The following is a 15835-nucleotide window of genomic DNA, read 5'->3' as shown; positions in this document are numbered from 1 at the left end:
TGCAGGAGTGTCTGCATACAGGAATTTCAGCGTCTTATGTCACTTTGTCAGCATAGAAATCTTTCTCCTCTGCTTGCCCCAGCAAAGATTTGGTGTTTATATACTCAATAGGTACCCTCAGTGGTTCTTCCTTGCTGTGTCATGTTGGCCGAGGATGACGAAAGGGACAATCCTTATACATGCTATTATGCAGAAGATGCAGGAGATAGTAGTCCAGCTGTGATTCTGAGAATTCTCATGCATAATGGATGAGGGTAGTTTTCAGGGAAAAACGACACCATAGTTATGCAGTACCTAACTAGGTAACGGTCTATACAAAAAAAGTTTATGCGGTACCTAACTAGGTAAAGGTCAGCACAAAAAACGTTATGTAATACAATGGTACGGTAAATGTAGGTGAAGGGGTAGGCGACTACCCAAGCCTCTATTGGAGTACCCTAAGAAATATAACACCCACTCCTCATTTGACCCAACGACATACTAAAAAGGAATATCCTTCTCATCAAGCATAAAACATTGTTAAAAGGCCTGTTTTTTCTTCTAAGAAAAGTTTCTAAAAATTCATAAAAATCTCTAAAAAATAAACTCTAAAAATCCTTTAAATTATATTCATATATATACATAGTCTGGACAACTGAGGACGTCTGAAATCCATGGCGCTCAGTAAAAGTAAATAAGAGAAAAAAAATCCCAAATCAGTTATTTTGGAAAATATGCCAATTCTTCATTGATGGTATGTGAAAACATTATGTTGTGCACTTGTTTTATGCAGAAAATGAATACCATAATGTTGGTAGTAATACAAGGTGTCGAAATCAGACAAATCAGCAAACAATGCTGCAGACAGTTCTAAATCAGACAGCACAAAGTCTGAATCATCAAAGTATGTACTGGAGGTGATAATATAATTTGAAGAAATGTTGAATATGTGTGGTATTTCTAAAGGTTCATTGGGACCCAATACATCATATGAAACTCTGTCCCAAACTATTCCGTCAGGAACTAGAACTGCTGTGATGTTCACATGGGACAGGTCTCTCTGTTCACAATGAGATGACGTGTGAGGTTTCAGTACCAAGTTCACAAGTGATACTGCAGAGCATTCTGGGAGATAATATACTTCAGAAGTGAGGAAAAGACAGTCACTAAAACTATACAGAGGAGTAGTAGAATTTGATCGAAGGTCTGCCGCACTCAATCTCTCACCCTCTCTTGACTCCTCTGTCTCCACACCCCTGCCCTCGCCTCAAGGACTCTCCCGCAAAAACAATGCTTCATGGAGTCAATTCACTCCCCTTAATGACATTACCATCTTTTCATGCTGATCCCCCGGTAATCTTGGATGGGGGCGAAGCGATGAATTTTTCTGTGGTTCTCTCTCCGCATTTCACTCTAGGGGGCACCCTCATTTACCGGCCTCCGGGCCCGGTGGGATCGTTCCTCTCGGGTTTGAGTGATCTTATCACCCCCCGAGCACTCAGATTCCCTAGTTTTTTACTGCTGGGCGATCTCAACATTCATGTTGAGGAGGCGGATCTGCCAGAGAGTAAAGGTCTGCGCGATGCTTTGGACTTGGCGTACCTGTCCCAGTGGGTCTCCTTACCCACGCATTCGGGCGGGCATACCCTGGATGTGATCTCCTCTAACTTTCCTCTCCAGGTTGAAGCTCCTGAACCTCTGACATGGTCCGACCACCAGCTGATTCGGTTTACCTGGCCATCCCTGGGGTCTTCCACCGCGAGGGCTAAAACACTATGTACCAATAAAATCAATAACGTTACTTTAGCGGCTACTTTGATTAAGAATCGCCCTACGTTGGGTAGTAACCTTACCACAGCGGTATCATCCTTTAACGAATGGATGGTGTCGGGGATTTCAGTCTCGTCCAAAGGGAGGGGAGGCAGACTGCACTCTACCCCCTCTCAACCGTGGTTCTCCCCGGAGTTACGTTCCCACAAATTGGCCTGTAAAAAACTTGAGCGTGATTGGCGTCAATCTTATTGCCCTTTGGCCAAGGAAATACTGCGTAAAGAACAGAGAAACTATTATGCCAGTATCAAAAAGGCAAAGGGCATCTATTACGCCAATCGGATCGCCAAAGCCAACAATAACAGCCGAGAGATCTTTTCAATTGTTAACAGCTTTCTGGCCCCTTGTGCGGAGGAGCGGACAGTTCCAGCTTCTAAAGATTGGTGTGAGAGTCTGTCTGGGTTTTTTGAGGATAAGATCGCGGCTATTCAGTCTAACTTCGCTGCTTTAATTCCCTCAAATGCCTTAACACACCTTCTTCCTCTGAGGGCTCCATTGGCCAGGTTGACGGAGTTTGCCCCTCCTTCCACTACTGACACTCTTGCTGTGATTAAATCTCTGAAATCCGGGTCACCATCGGACCCTTGTCCAGCAAGAGTGTTAGCGGCTGTTGCCGACGTAGTTGCACAGGAGGTGTCACACTTAGTCGGCCTCTCTTTTAAATCAGCCAGCCTGCCTTCTGAGTGGAAACAAGCTAAACTTCTGCCCCTGCTTAAAAAGACCGGAGCTGATCCGGCGGTTCTGACAAACTATCGTCCGATATCGCTGCTTCCGGCTCTGGCTAAAATTGGAGAGAAACTGGCCTTTCAGCAGCTTAATAAGTTTGTGGAAAGCTCCGGAGCTCTTCACGAGGCACAGTCCGGGTTCCGTGCTGCCTACAGCACGGAGTCGGCTCTTGTGGAAATATCGGAGGCGGTCAGGGAGTGTTTGGATGGTGGCGGCAGAGCGGCTCTAATCTTATTGGACCTCTCTGCCGCGTTTGACACGGTTCCCCACCAACGCCTCCTGACCAGGCTTGCCGACATTGGCATTGGTGATCTTGCATTACATTGGCTGAGCTCATTTCTGTCGGCTAGATCCCAACAGGTTTGGCTCCCCCCTTATTCTTCATCGGCTAGACCACTCGTGACAGGAGTCCCCCAGGGCTCGACTTTGAGCCCTTTGCTCTTTAATATATATCTGACCCCTTTGATTGAACTAGCAGAACATCTGGGAGCTAAAGTTATAGCCTACGCGGACGACACGCAGTTGTTGTTTACCTGGCCTGGAGAGGCGCTGGACACTGAGCAGATCCAGAACTGTTTGTCCTCAGTCTTCAATTGGTTAGCGGCAGCTCAATTGAAGTGCAATGAGGACAAGACTGAAATCCTGCTCTACGGCCAGTTCCCCCCTGATTTTCGATCCCTATTGTGGCCGGAGGGCTTCCCTACACCATGTGCCTCAAACACCTTGGCTAAAAACCTTGGGGTCTGGTTTGGGGAAGACCTTCGTTTTGAGGGGCACATGAAGAGGCTCACTGGTGGCTGCTTTGGGACTTTGAAGTCTCTAAGAAAATTTTTCCCGTATCTGCCTGCCTCGGCCTGCGAGTCAGTCGCGAGAGCTTTAATTCTCTCGCGCCTGGACTACGCCAATGCCCTGTTCAGTGGTTCACCGGCCTATTTGATCGGGCGGCTCCAGATTATTCAAAACGCCACCGCCAGACTCTTGGGGAATATCTCCAGGCGGATCAGTGTTAGAAGTTATCTGGAGAGCCTGCATTGGCTGCCGGTGCAGCATCGAATCACCTTTAAAATTCTGACTCTGGCCCATAAAGCCATCAATGGGCGTGGTCCTGCCTATCTGATGAAACGTTTCACGCGGTACATCCCTAACAGAGATTTACGCTCAGCAGCACAACATCTGCTGCTGGTCCCGCGCTTCCGGCGTGTCCGGCTGGGAGGCCACTCTGTGACAGTAAAGGCCGCGCGCGCATGGAACGCTCTTCCTGCGGCTCTGCGTAGCATCAACGACTTCACTGCTTTTAAGAAAGCGCTGAAGACTCATTTGTTCAGATTAGCTGTCTAGTTCGTTTGTCTGGTCTAGGGCTCTGCTGCTACTGATCCTCTTTCTTTTCCGCGCCAGGATACTCCGGAGTAATTGAGCGCGCAAATTTTTTTTTTTTTTAAATTAAAAAAAAATATATATTCTCTTGACCCTTAAACCCTCAAATCACTTCAATGACCCCCTTCCCCCCCAACTTCTTTAAAGAAATGATAGGATCACTAGCACCGCTCTGGTCCAAGATCATCAACGCCTCACTTCTTCAAGGTGAGAACCCAGACTGCCTGAAGGCTGGCCTAGGGCTCCCTATTCTCAAAAAACCCTTGGCTGACGCTAAAGACCTGCACAACTACCAACCAATCACAAACATCCCCACCCTGGCTAAAATACTGGAGAAATGTGTTCATGAACAACTACGCAAATACATTGAGCATTTCAAGCTTCGCGACCTATTCCAATCAAGCTTCTGCACTAGCCACAGCACCGAAACGGCCATCACTCACATAGTGGACAACGCGTTCACTTTACTTGACCAAAATGAAGCCTGCCTTTGAATTCTTCTTGATTTGTCATCTGCATTTGACACTGTCAAACATGAATATCTACTCGACCTCTTGGAACGCAGGGTGGGGCTTTTAGGCAGGTCCTTAATTGGATTTCCTCTTTCTTTAACAACAGAACACAAAAAGTCAAATCCAACCAGACTCTATCCAACCCTAGTCCCTGCACACTGGGTGTCCCCCAAGGGTCCTCTCCCTCCCCCACGCTCTTTAACCTTTTCTTGCAGACATTGACTTTCATTCTTAAAGCCTCCAACATCCAATAGCACATGTATGCAGATGACACCCAACTGTACATGAAAATATCCTCCCCCGAAGACGTCAAATCTCTCAATAGAACTCTTCTCAAATCCCTAAACTGGCTAACCTCCAACCATCTCAAATTAAACGCCCTTGAGATGGAATTCCTCCTCATTGCACACGCTAGGCAAACCCCCACTGTTGTGAAATATCTCTGTAACCTTACCGCTCTCAACTGCACACCACACATCATTGATTCCACAAAATCACTGGGAGTTCTGTTAGATAAAAACCTAAACATGCAAGATCACATCAGATCATCGACCAAAGGAGCAAACTTCCAACTTCGCATCCTAAGAAATCTCAAAACCCTACCTTCTACAAGAAGACCTCAAAGCGGCGGTGCAAGCACTTGTCATCTCTAGACTAGAATACGGCAGTGCTACTCTATGCGGACTGCCGAAACTCAGTCTAGCCCCCATCAGAGCATCTCTAAATGCTGCTACTAGACTCATCACGGGTTCCAAGAAGACTAACCACATTTCGCCGGACCTGAAATCGCTCAACTGGCTTCCCTTTGAGGCAAGGATCCAACTAACTCATAGAGCTCTACACTTCAACACTTTACTCTACCTGACAAATAAGCTGGAACTATCTGGTGGCTCCAGGACCACAAGGAGCACTGGCACACTGTTGCTCAAGCAAAAGAAATTTTATAAACTTAAAACCTACAATTGTACATTCTGTGGCATCACCCCGAGAATCTGGAACTCCCTTCCAGTGGAAGTAAGACTGATTCCCTCTATACTTGCCTTCAAAAGGAAAGTTAAAGCTCTACACTAGAAGCTTATCTCCTCTTGTCTCTAGCTTACACAATACATATCATTTGTCGTGACCCACTATCGCCTGCCCTATTGTCCTGTTTGCTCTTGATGTATATTGCCCTACTTTTTGTTCTCCCCAGACCCTTCCTATGTCCACCATAATCTCATCTTTGCTTTTGTTGTATATTGTCCCACTGTTTACCTTGGTTTTTGTACGTTAGCTGTTTTCCTTTGTCTTCCTCAACCGTATGTAAAGCCCTCTGATACCCACTTGGGTCATATTTGCTCTATACAAACTGTTAAATAAATAAATATTAACAGTATACCAGTTGCGATCCAAATCTGCAGCCATGGTGAGACTAGGTATATCTTTTTGAGAACAATTTAAAATTCATGAAGTTGTTTTTTGCAGGAAACTGGAGCTGGCGGTGACTCAGGTTCAGTTGGATCCAGGGTAACGGTATTGAAATCGATGAAGTAGTCAGATGCAGTTTGATCTATCTATAGTAGCTCAGCAAGTTTAATTGAACTTGCAGGTGTCTCTTGTAGAGGCATATTGATGGAGATTTTGGTGGTAGGACGAATTAAAATCTGTGTTCCATTTGTGTTTTGTTGTGGTTCATTTTCAATAAGCATGGGTTCCATTCCATTGCTGGCAACTTCGTTACTTTGTTGAGTTGAATGTTATTAGTCCTTCTGTCTGAACTTCCTGCATGGTAGCAAGAGGAGAGCAGTGGCTGCCCAGGAGCCCCCAAGGCCTACTATTCAGTATTGGCCACATGGTGTGGTTTGATCACATCAATTGAAACAAATCTCATTTCTTGTTTGCTGGCAAGAGGCGGAAGAAGAACTGTTCTTGTTCCTTCGACAGCCAGGACAAGTACAGCCTTTCTGTAGGATGGCCCAAATTCTTCCTTGTCTACAATCCTTTCTCTGACCAAATCCTTGACTTTTTGGATCCAGACAGGTCTTGCTGTTACTGTTTATACTTCCCCAGTGGTGGTGTGTTATACTTGGACATTTCTTTGTAGTGCCCGGAAAAATTGAGTTCCTGTAAAACAGCGAAATGTTTATTGATGTCAAATGGTTTTTCATCCACCATTGTGCTGTCACAGTCGAGATCAGGTACCCACATTCTCGTCCCAGGTAGGACTTCATAAGGGGTGAAGCCTCCTGGGGAACTTCTTGGCATTTTATTTAGTGCCCTCCATACCTCATGTAGGTGATTGACCCAACTACCACCCAAGCCTAATACCCTTGCTGTTAAAGATTGCTTTAAGTACCGGTTTATCCTCTCTGCTACCAACTTTCTCTCAGGATGGTGCAGATAGGAGTTCTGCAATGCAAACCCCGAACTTCTCATGGCTTCCTTGTAAGCCCTAGAGCTAAACGTGGGGCCACAGTCAGAATGTAATGTGGCAATTGCGCATGTCCCTATTGTGTGTATAGAATAACTATGGGGCAGATGTATCAAAATACCTATTTGCGATTCTCAAATAGCGATTTTTTGAGAATCGCTATTTGAGAATTGCAAAATGGTATGTATCTACAAAATCACAATTGTTTAGCGATTTCCTAAAATTCCTTCTTTGCGAATAGCAAATTGCGAATTCGCAAATAAGGAATAAATTCCCATTCATTTCTATGGGCCAGGAGGCCCACAGGAATGAACGTGAAGTTATTCTCAATTTGCGATTCGCAATTTGCTAATCGCAAATTGAGCACAATTTCAAGGGTGCAAGGGTGTCTTAAGGACACCCTGCTGCACCCCTGAAAATTACATGTGTGCGCATATGGCGCACATACATGCCCTAAGGGAATGTATGAGCACCACATGGTACCTTTACAAATGAAAATATGTATGGAAAACCAGCAGAAGTTATTATCCGACCTTTAAATTATTGGCAAACAGGAAGGAAATAGGACTGCTTTTCAGCTGTGAGTCTCCATAAGTTGCTTTGAATTGGAAAATCCGCATGGAAAGGCTTGCACAAAATAGGACAGCTGGCAAGGGTTAAAGGCCGAGTTCTGCATTTAGCAGCCTAGCAGGGCTAAAGGCAAGGTTTGCTTTGACACTTTTACCTCTGAACATTTTTGAAAAACGAGATGACAGCGCAGGGAGAGAAAAGAGAAGCTTTGCTTACTATTTTTGGCAAAAGCAAGTTTTTGCTCAATCTTATGATCAGAAGGAAAGATGGTGGTATATGTGTGCCTTGTGTAGAGCATAGCTCTGCCATGTATATATAAATAATGGTTTAATCTAAAAGATTATAGTGCAAGGGCTGAGATAAGGAGGCAATGAGGTTTAGTTTGAATTCATGCGCCCTCATGTTACACTACTACAATTGTTAAAGGAATTGGTGGTTGGTTATTAATGTTTTCTAGCTAGCTCAATGTGCTATTTACCTCCTACAAGTTTCTTTGTGCCCAGTTGCCACAAATAGGGGTTGATAGTGTTGACAGGAGTGAAACCTGTTTCAGGTTTCCTACTGTTGAAATAGGGGAAGGAGGTAAGCTCCTCTGCAAATTAAGGGTAGGCAAATTTATGCTTTCTCTCTCTTTATTCTCACTCTCTTTTGAGCGTGTCTAAGCTGTCTATGAAATGGCCATTATACATGTAATTGGTTATTCATTAATACTGTTTTAAAAATTGTTAGCATTAACAAAATGAATAAATAAATATGCTATGTTACTGCCCATCCTGTCTGATGAAATTATGAAAGGAAGAGTAGTCTAGATTGCTGTTCCCTTATTTGATCTTTAAGGGGAACTAGATGAGGGTAGTTTTTTTTCTAAAATTCTCAGGTGATAACACGATTATTGTTTATGTTATTCTTATGTTACATTCACTGAAAAAACCATAGGTTTCAGGGGTGTTATAGTTAGCTGGACATTTCACTCGTAAAAAACCATTGAAATTCCCCTGTTATAGTTAGTTCAGCTAACTATAACTTGCGCACCCTCAATGCAGTGCTGATGATGTCACATGTTACATCACTCATGACATGGTCAGAGACATCACTCATGATATCACTGATGACATCTCAAATGACATCACTCATGACATCACTGATGACATCATCCAGTGAATGTGTGTTTTTCTGAAAATTAAATATGTTTTATATATGTATATCTCAAGGTCGATGGAAGAATAAATGGGTATATAAGTGTCTAAATGGATGATTTTTTTGTAAAATTGATTGTATAACGGACTGATTAAGTGTATCTTAGTGAATACATGGCTTAATGAGTAATGTTTAAATATGTAAATATCTATCAGTCTCTCACTTTGTGTATAAGTGACTGCATGGGTTGGTGGATAGCTACATGAGTGTCTATATGGGTTATTACTTGGTTTTTCGAGTATCAGTTTGAGTGTCTGAGTGTCTGTATGGTTCAGTGGAGGGTATTACTTAGTGCATAGATGCATGAATGAGTGCGTAACTGTTTGTATGTGTTGAGGACAGTATGTGTGCAGGACTGTACGGGTGGATGAGTGTGTATATGGGTGTGTCAGTGAGTGAATGACTGTCTCAATAGTGTCTTTATAAGTAACTGCATATATTTTAAACTAGTATATGTGAGTATTGGTGTATATAAGTGAGTATATATGAGAGTGAGAGATTGGAAGATTTCCTGTATGAATAAGTATGTATTTCCTATAAGTGATTGTTTAAAAGAGTAAGTATGTGTACGTTTCTATAGAAGTAAGTGTGCTGGTGTGTGTATAACTGTATATGCAAGTAATGGATGTTTGATTCTTTATTAGCATGAGTGACTATGTGTGTGAGTAACTCTATGGATGAGTGGTGGTGTGTCACAGGATGTATAGGTGTAAATGTACATATGATGAGTGAGTACATGTATGAGTGACTGTATAGGACTGTTGGTGAATGAGTGGATGTGTATGTGGATCTTGGAATTACTGAATAGGTTGTTGTAACTGGTATTGGTATGTCCATTGTTTTGAAAATGTTAGTTTCTATTTTTGAGTGTGTGTATCAAAGGTTATATTAGAGTGAGAGGATGTCTGCCACTCTATCACAAGGATGATGTCATCAGTGATGTCATCAGTGAAGTCATTTGAGATGTCATCTGTGATGTCGTGAGTGATGTCACTGACCATGTCATGAGTGATATAATATGTGAAGTCATCAGCAGTGCATTGCTGGCGCACATGTTATAGTTAGCTGAACTAACTATAACGGGGGAATTTCAATGGTTTTGTACGAGTGAAATGTCCATCTAACTATAACACCCCTGAAACCTATGGTTTTTTCAGTGAATTTCTAAGGTTTTTTAAATGCTAATTCCTAACTATATTGTGCCTGAAACCTATGTTTTTTTTGGTGAATTTTAAATGTTTTTTAAATGCTAATTTCTAACTTTAACATATCTGAAACCTATAGTTTTTTTAAGCGAATTTCAAAGGTTTTTTAAATGCTAGTTTCTAACTATGCCTACAGAGGTAGGACATGTGAAGAAAGAAGAAAAAACGCACAGAAAGAAAAAAAAGAAATGCAAAAAGAAGCAGCAGAAGTCCTCAAAGACGAAGAAAAGTGCAGGAAGAATCAAGACAAGTGCAGAAAGAACCAACAGAGGAGCAGAAAGAGGCCTTGTTACAAAATCATCCTGTGCCCACAAATTTTTCAGACGGGTACTGGTGTTAACTGACTCTGACTAACCAGGCCTAGAGCCAGTGGCATGCTAAAAGACACTTACAGTGAAAACACCTACATACACTAGGGAACACTATGCGTTGGGGTACCCCTGTGGTTAGCATGACCTCCTCTGTAAGCCCCTAGAACATAATAGGGCAGGGGGATTAAAACTACTTCTTAAAATGCACCATGGGGTACGTTTGCACACTGGTGAAGGGGGGGGAGCCTGAGGTGATATATGTGTAAACACGCTCTGTGGCCATTTTAAGTTGGGGGATAAAGTCCCCTTGAATTCTGAGGGTACCTGGGGTCCAACTAGCCCACTAGGTACCTTCAGTAAGCGCCACAGATCTGCGTTACAGAGAGTTGTAAAAAGGGGCACGGCCTGCACCACCTCTCTGCAACGCAGCGCAGTGGCGATTACTGGAAGCAACTGGTGGGCTAGTTGGCCCCCAGGGTTCCTCAGAATTGAAGGGGAATTATTTCTTCAACTTAAAAAGCGCCACAGGGCGAATTTGCACACGTCACCTCAGGCCCCGACCCCTCCCTTCACCACTGTGTAAACGCGCCCTGTGTCCGTTCTAAGTTGAGAGATTAAGTCCCCTTGAATCCTAAGGGTCCCTAGGGTCAACCTAGCCCACTAGGTACCTCCAGTAAGCGCCACAGAGGTGCGTTGCAGAGAGGTGTAAAAAGGGGCATGGCCTCTGAACACCTGTCTGCAACGCAGCTCCCTGGCGCATACTGGAGATACATGTTGGGCTAGTTGGCCCTAAGGGACTCTTAGTGTTGAAAGAGAATTAATTCCCCAACTTACAACTCACCACGGGACGCGTTTGCACAAGGTGAAGGAAGGGGGCGTGGCCTGAGGTGACATGTCTGCAAACATGCCCTGTGGTGTGTTTTAAGTTGGAGAATTAATTCCTCCTCAATCCTGAGGGTCCCTGGAGGCCAACTAGTCCTCCAGGTACCTCCAGAACACTGCAACACAACTCCGTGGCGCTTACTGGAGGTACCTGGTGGGCTAATTGGAACCCTCAGGATTGAAGAGGAATTAATTCCCCAACTTAAAATGCGCCACAGGGCGTGTTTGCACACATTTCACCTCAGGCCCCGCCCCCTCCCTTCACCACTGTGCAAACTCGCCCCAGAGGTGGTGGTCCCCGGGGCTTGGGGGTCCTTAATGGACCCCCAAATAAAAGACCATGTACCCCGGGGAGGTGGCAGTCCCCGGGGCAGCCCCCACTATGCAATTATTTAATTAAAGCCCCAGGGGGTAGCAGTCCCGGGGGCTGAGGGACCTCTCTGTTCCCCATTACACTTAAAATATTGCTCCCAGGACTTGACCCACCCAGGGGCCAAATAGTAATCAAGCACGGGAGCCCGCGCTTTGTTTTTTTTTCTTTGCCTGGATCCGCGGATCCTCAGCGGATTTTGCCGATTTAAAAAAAATAATAATAATTGTGGCCCTGGGTGCCCTTGTGGGACCCCCTAAGTAGGCCTAGAGGGTCAGGGTGTTTCTACCCTGCCCCCTTTTCGTGTTTTGTGCTTTTTTTCCCCTGATTTCTTGTGCTTCGGTTCTACCAAGGCACAAGATGGCTGCAACACATCCTTGTTTGGAGTGTTGACAGACAATTAGCATACATCTCGGATTTACACCATTTAATAAAAAGGGATCTTTCTTAACCTGGAGCTACCTTTTTGCCAAATTTGGTGTAATTCTGTTCAGCAGTTCGGGCTGTAGCCATGTCTAAAGTTTCCTATGAGAAATTGCATGGGGAAAACACGTTTTGGGACCCCCTTTTTTCTCTGCCCCCGCTTGCCGAATCACCCTGAAACGTTATAGTTTATAGTTAATAGGAGTGGACAAGAGCAGCCATACGTTTTGAAAATTTCACAAAGATTCGTCAATCGGCGCCAAAGTTATTGGGAATAGAACATTGCAAATTTCCTATGGAAAATAGGTCCTTACTATAACTACCTACTGGTGACCGCCAGTAGGTAATGACAGCCCTTATTAGAGCTGATGTTGCATCGTGAAAAGTAGAATGCAGGAAAGACACCCATGTGATCCTCAGCAAACATTTTTGAAGGAAAATATTGTTCTGTAGGACTTTGTTTGTCACAACATGTTCTGCTGGAGAAATTTATGTACCCACTATATTAAAGTTTTTTTTAAAGTTCTTTATGTAATAGGAATCCATGTTAAATTAGCAGTTTTAGATTTTTCCTGCTGCACCTATTGCATGAGAGCTTAGTCCTAAGCGTGCAGTGTAGGTGCTCTTATTAAGAGAAGTCATTTTAGAAGTGTCTGCAGTCCTGTACAAGTAATGCAAGGTTTATGAGTAAAAGTGTAGAACATTTCCTTTTTTTCTTGAGGGTTCGTCAGATGAATAATATAGGAGTACACAAATGTAAGGATTTAGAGTATGTCTGTACCGTTTTTCTCTTTTCCTCAGAATGTACTAAATGAACACAGATTTCCTTAGCTGCTACAAATAGTGTAATAAGTCCAGGTTTTTTTACTCTTGAATAGATGAAGCAGTTGTTCTTGGGTGCCTTGCTAATATATGGGGCATCCCAAGACTAGGAAGTATTCTGAGACTATCCTCTCTGTTGATAGATTATTTCTATGCCTTGTCTAAAGAACCTTTTGTTCTGTCCACCAATAGATATTTGCTGCCTTACAACCATTGCCAGAGGGTCCCGGACATCAGATCCAGCCTGGGGAGTCAGCACCAGTCCAGCTTGAAGCCAAGGTGAAGGTAACCAGCACAGGTGTTGCTGGCAACTAGGACCTCAGTGAAGGTGGAAGCACTGGGATGTGAAGTGTATACTCCTGCCACTGTCTTGGGCGAAAGACGGGGTCAAAAATCAGAAAGTAGAAGTCGTGGATCAAGTTTTTGATGCCCAGCTGAGAGAGTCACAGACCAACCAGAATGGCAAGGAGGCTTTTGCTTGAGGTCACCCCTTTTGAAACGAGGGTTGCTTCAGAGAGCCCAGCATCAGGCCTCTGAGTCCTGGTCCCAAAGTAAATAAAAGTTTGTACCTTTGTTTGTTGAACAAGAGGTGCCTGGGCATACTGGATATAATTTGGGGCCCCAATAAAAGAGCAGTGCGCCAGCGGAGCAATACAGGAGTTAGGGAAGGACTTGAGTTCAGGGTACAGGTGATGTGTCTCTGGTGCCTGTTAGATCAAAGTGAAGAAAACTGGAGCATTTCCTGAGACACTGGACAGGATCATTGAAAGACTTTTTCTTCTCAAACGGGGGCCGTGATAGAGTTGCGAGTTGTGCAGCTCCACCGTTGGAACAACAAGAGCCTGCCTGTGAGGCTCAAACGGACACAGGAGAAGACTCCCCTCTGGCTGGTTGTATAGCGGCTTCAATTTCCCAAGGACTTGTTTTTGTTAGTAATGTACCCCTTTAGTCGTCCCATTTTTGAGGAGAGCAGCCCTTTGCTGCTCCTCATCCTAATTCCTATGGCCCTGTGTGGTCCTCCTGGTCCCCTGGAACCAGGATTGTTGTTGACTATATTAATTGATACTCTATCCCTCAAAAAGGGAACACTGGAAAAGTCTATTGAAAATGCTGTTTTACATAGAATTGGACTAGATGGTTTTAAGATTTGCTTTCTGTGTTTCTGTGTAGGGTTGACAAATATTTATAGTTCTGTTTGTAATAATAGTCATTACTCTCTCCTGCTATCTGTATGTTAATTATAACCCAATGCTCTGTTCCCTTTGTACTCCTGCTTATACCTTATATGTACCCGCTTAATGAAATGTTTAGAATGAAAAATGCCCACCTAGCACTGGATTAGGATATTGATGAATGTATGAGAATAAATGTGCAGAACATTTTCTATGTTCCTACTAGATCGTGGGAATGTCTTTAGCTTATGCTAAAAGGACTATATGTTAAAGATTGCAGGATTTCACTGTTAGCATGAGCTGAAAGCCATTTGTACTTGGCAGCCATCTTAGTTTGCCATGTGCTTGCCATGTGCTTTCTACCTCTTCCAGAGCCTTGCACATGCTCAGAAAGGCCTAGCTGTCCGAATGCATCTGCTCTTATGTTATAACTGGTACAAAAGGGGGTGGTGATGGACGGAGCATCTGAACCAATCAAACACTCACACCCAGTCAAAAGTTCTTGGTTTGATCCATCACCGTTCTTCAGCCCACTCTGCCACCCCAGTTCAGACATGGCTATATGCAAATCAGTCTGACCCTGTGCCTCATGGGAACAGTCCAGCCCGAACTGCCAAGCCATGCCTTCCCTGGACTGGAAACAAGCCTCCGAGGACCGGTTTCTGGCATTCCACCAATCTTCAGCCCGGCTTGCTTGAATGCAGTGGCAAAGTGAGCAAGGGACTCACGTCTGAGCATACCCTGCCACACTTATGGCGGCCAAAGCGGTACAAAAGGGGGTGGTGATGGACGGGGCATCTGAACCAATCAAACACTCACACCCAGTCAAAAGATCTGGGTTTGATCCGTCACCGTTCTTTAGCCCACTCTGCCACCCTAGTTCAGATATGGCTATATGCAAATCAGTCTGACCCTGTGCCTCATGGGAACAGTCCAGCCCGAACTGCCAAGCCATGCCTTCCCTGGTCCATCACCACCCTCTTTTGTACCGGTTATGTTATAACTGTCAGGCTATTCTCGCTGATGTAAGGAGAAATTTCTCTCCTCCCACTTTGTTGAGGAAGCAAATTTTGTATACCCATATTAGTCAATTTGCATGCTTGTAGGTGCCAGGACCTCCCCTTGGTTTTATGCTGACTATGTAACCTATGTATATATAAGGCCCCTGTTATCTGTACTCCTTAGACTGTCGCATACAGCAGCCTGAGGGTACTGTGTGACACAGTCTCCCTCATGTGAGGTTAATAAATGCATTGTTTTTATATTACAGCTTCCGTGCCAATTTCTTCTTTTTTGGTTTAAAGGACCAGGTGTATCAGTAAACCCCTTAGAAGGTTTTTATTTCTACAACTGGACACAGTAAAACAAATCACAGACTATACGTGTGGGGAATTCCAGATTCGTATTTATAAGGGCCAGTAATAGAGATTTTAATCCGGCAAGCTCTGTACAGTGCAATCTCCCAAAGACAACGTCTGCGTACTGCTAGGATGGAATTTCTTCCTGCATACTTCCTTTTACAATCGCACAAGATGCACTGTATTGTTTTCTTTTACTTCCTATGGCAGGCTGGGCTGATCCACCAGTGTAAGTTATGTATTCATTCTGATCTAGAGGCATTATTTCATTTGAGAGAGGGTATTCTTGTTAATATTGCAGAAATCCTTGTGTTTTCAATGTAGAATTAAATTTGTAGTCTACATCTGTTGCAGTGAGAGAATTAGCCCATTGGATCCATTGTGAAAGTGGTGCTTTAGTGTTTGGAACGCTAGCTTTTGTAACAGCCTCTAAGACTGGTACCGGAGTTACCACAATTATTCAGTTCCTCTGAGCAAGTGCTCTTTCTCTCACAACAGCAGTCTGTACTGCCATCAGAATGTTTTCTGTAGAAGCAAAGCGCATTTCATCGTTTTTGTACAAGTGGGATTTGGATGCTATGAGTACCATTTTGCCTTCATTGAAGGTTAGGTAAGTTTACCCTGACAGACCAGCAATTACACGTATCACCAGATTTGTGGTGTTTACACATGTGTGTAGGTGTTTGGAAGCTAT

Source organism: Lissotriton helveticus, chromosome 4_1 (assembly GCF_964261635.1).
Source record: "Lissotriton helveticus chromosome 4_1, aLisHel1.1, whole genome shotgun sequence".
Lineage (NCBI taxonomy): Eukaryota > Metazoa > Chordata > Amphibia > Caudata > Salamandridae > Lissotriton > Lissotriton helveticus.
This window is presented reverse-complemented; position numbering follows the sequence as displayed.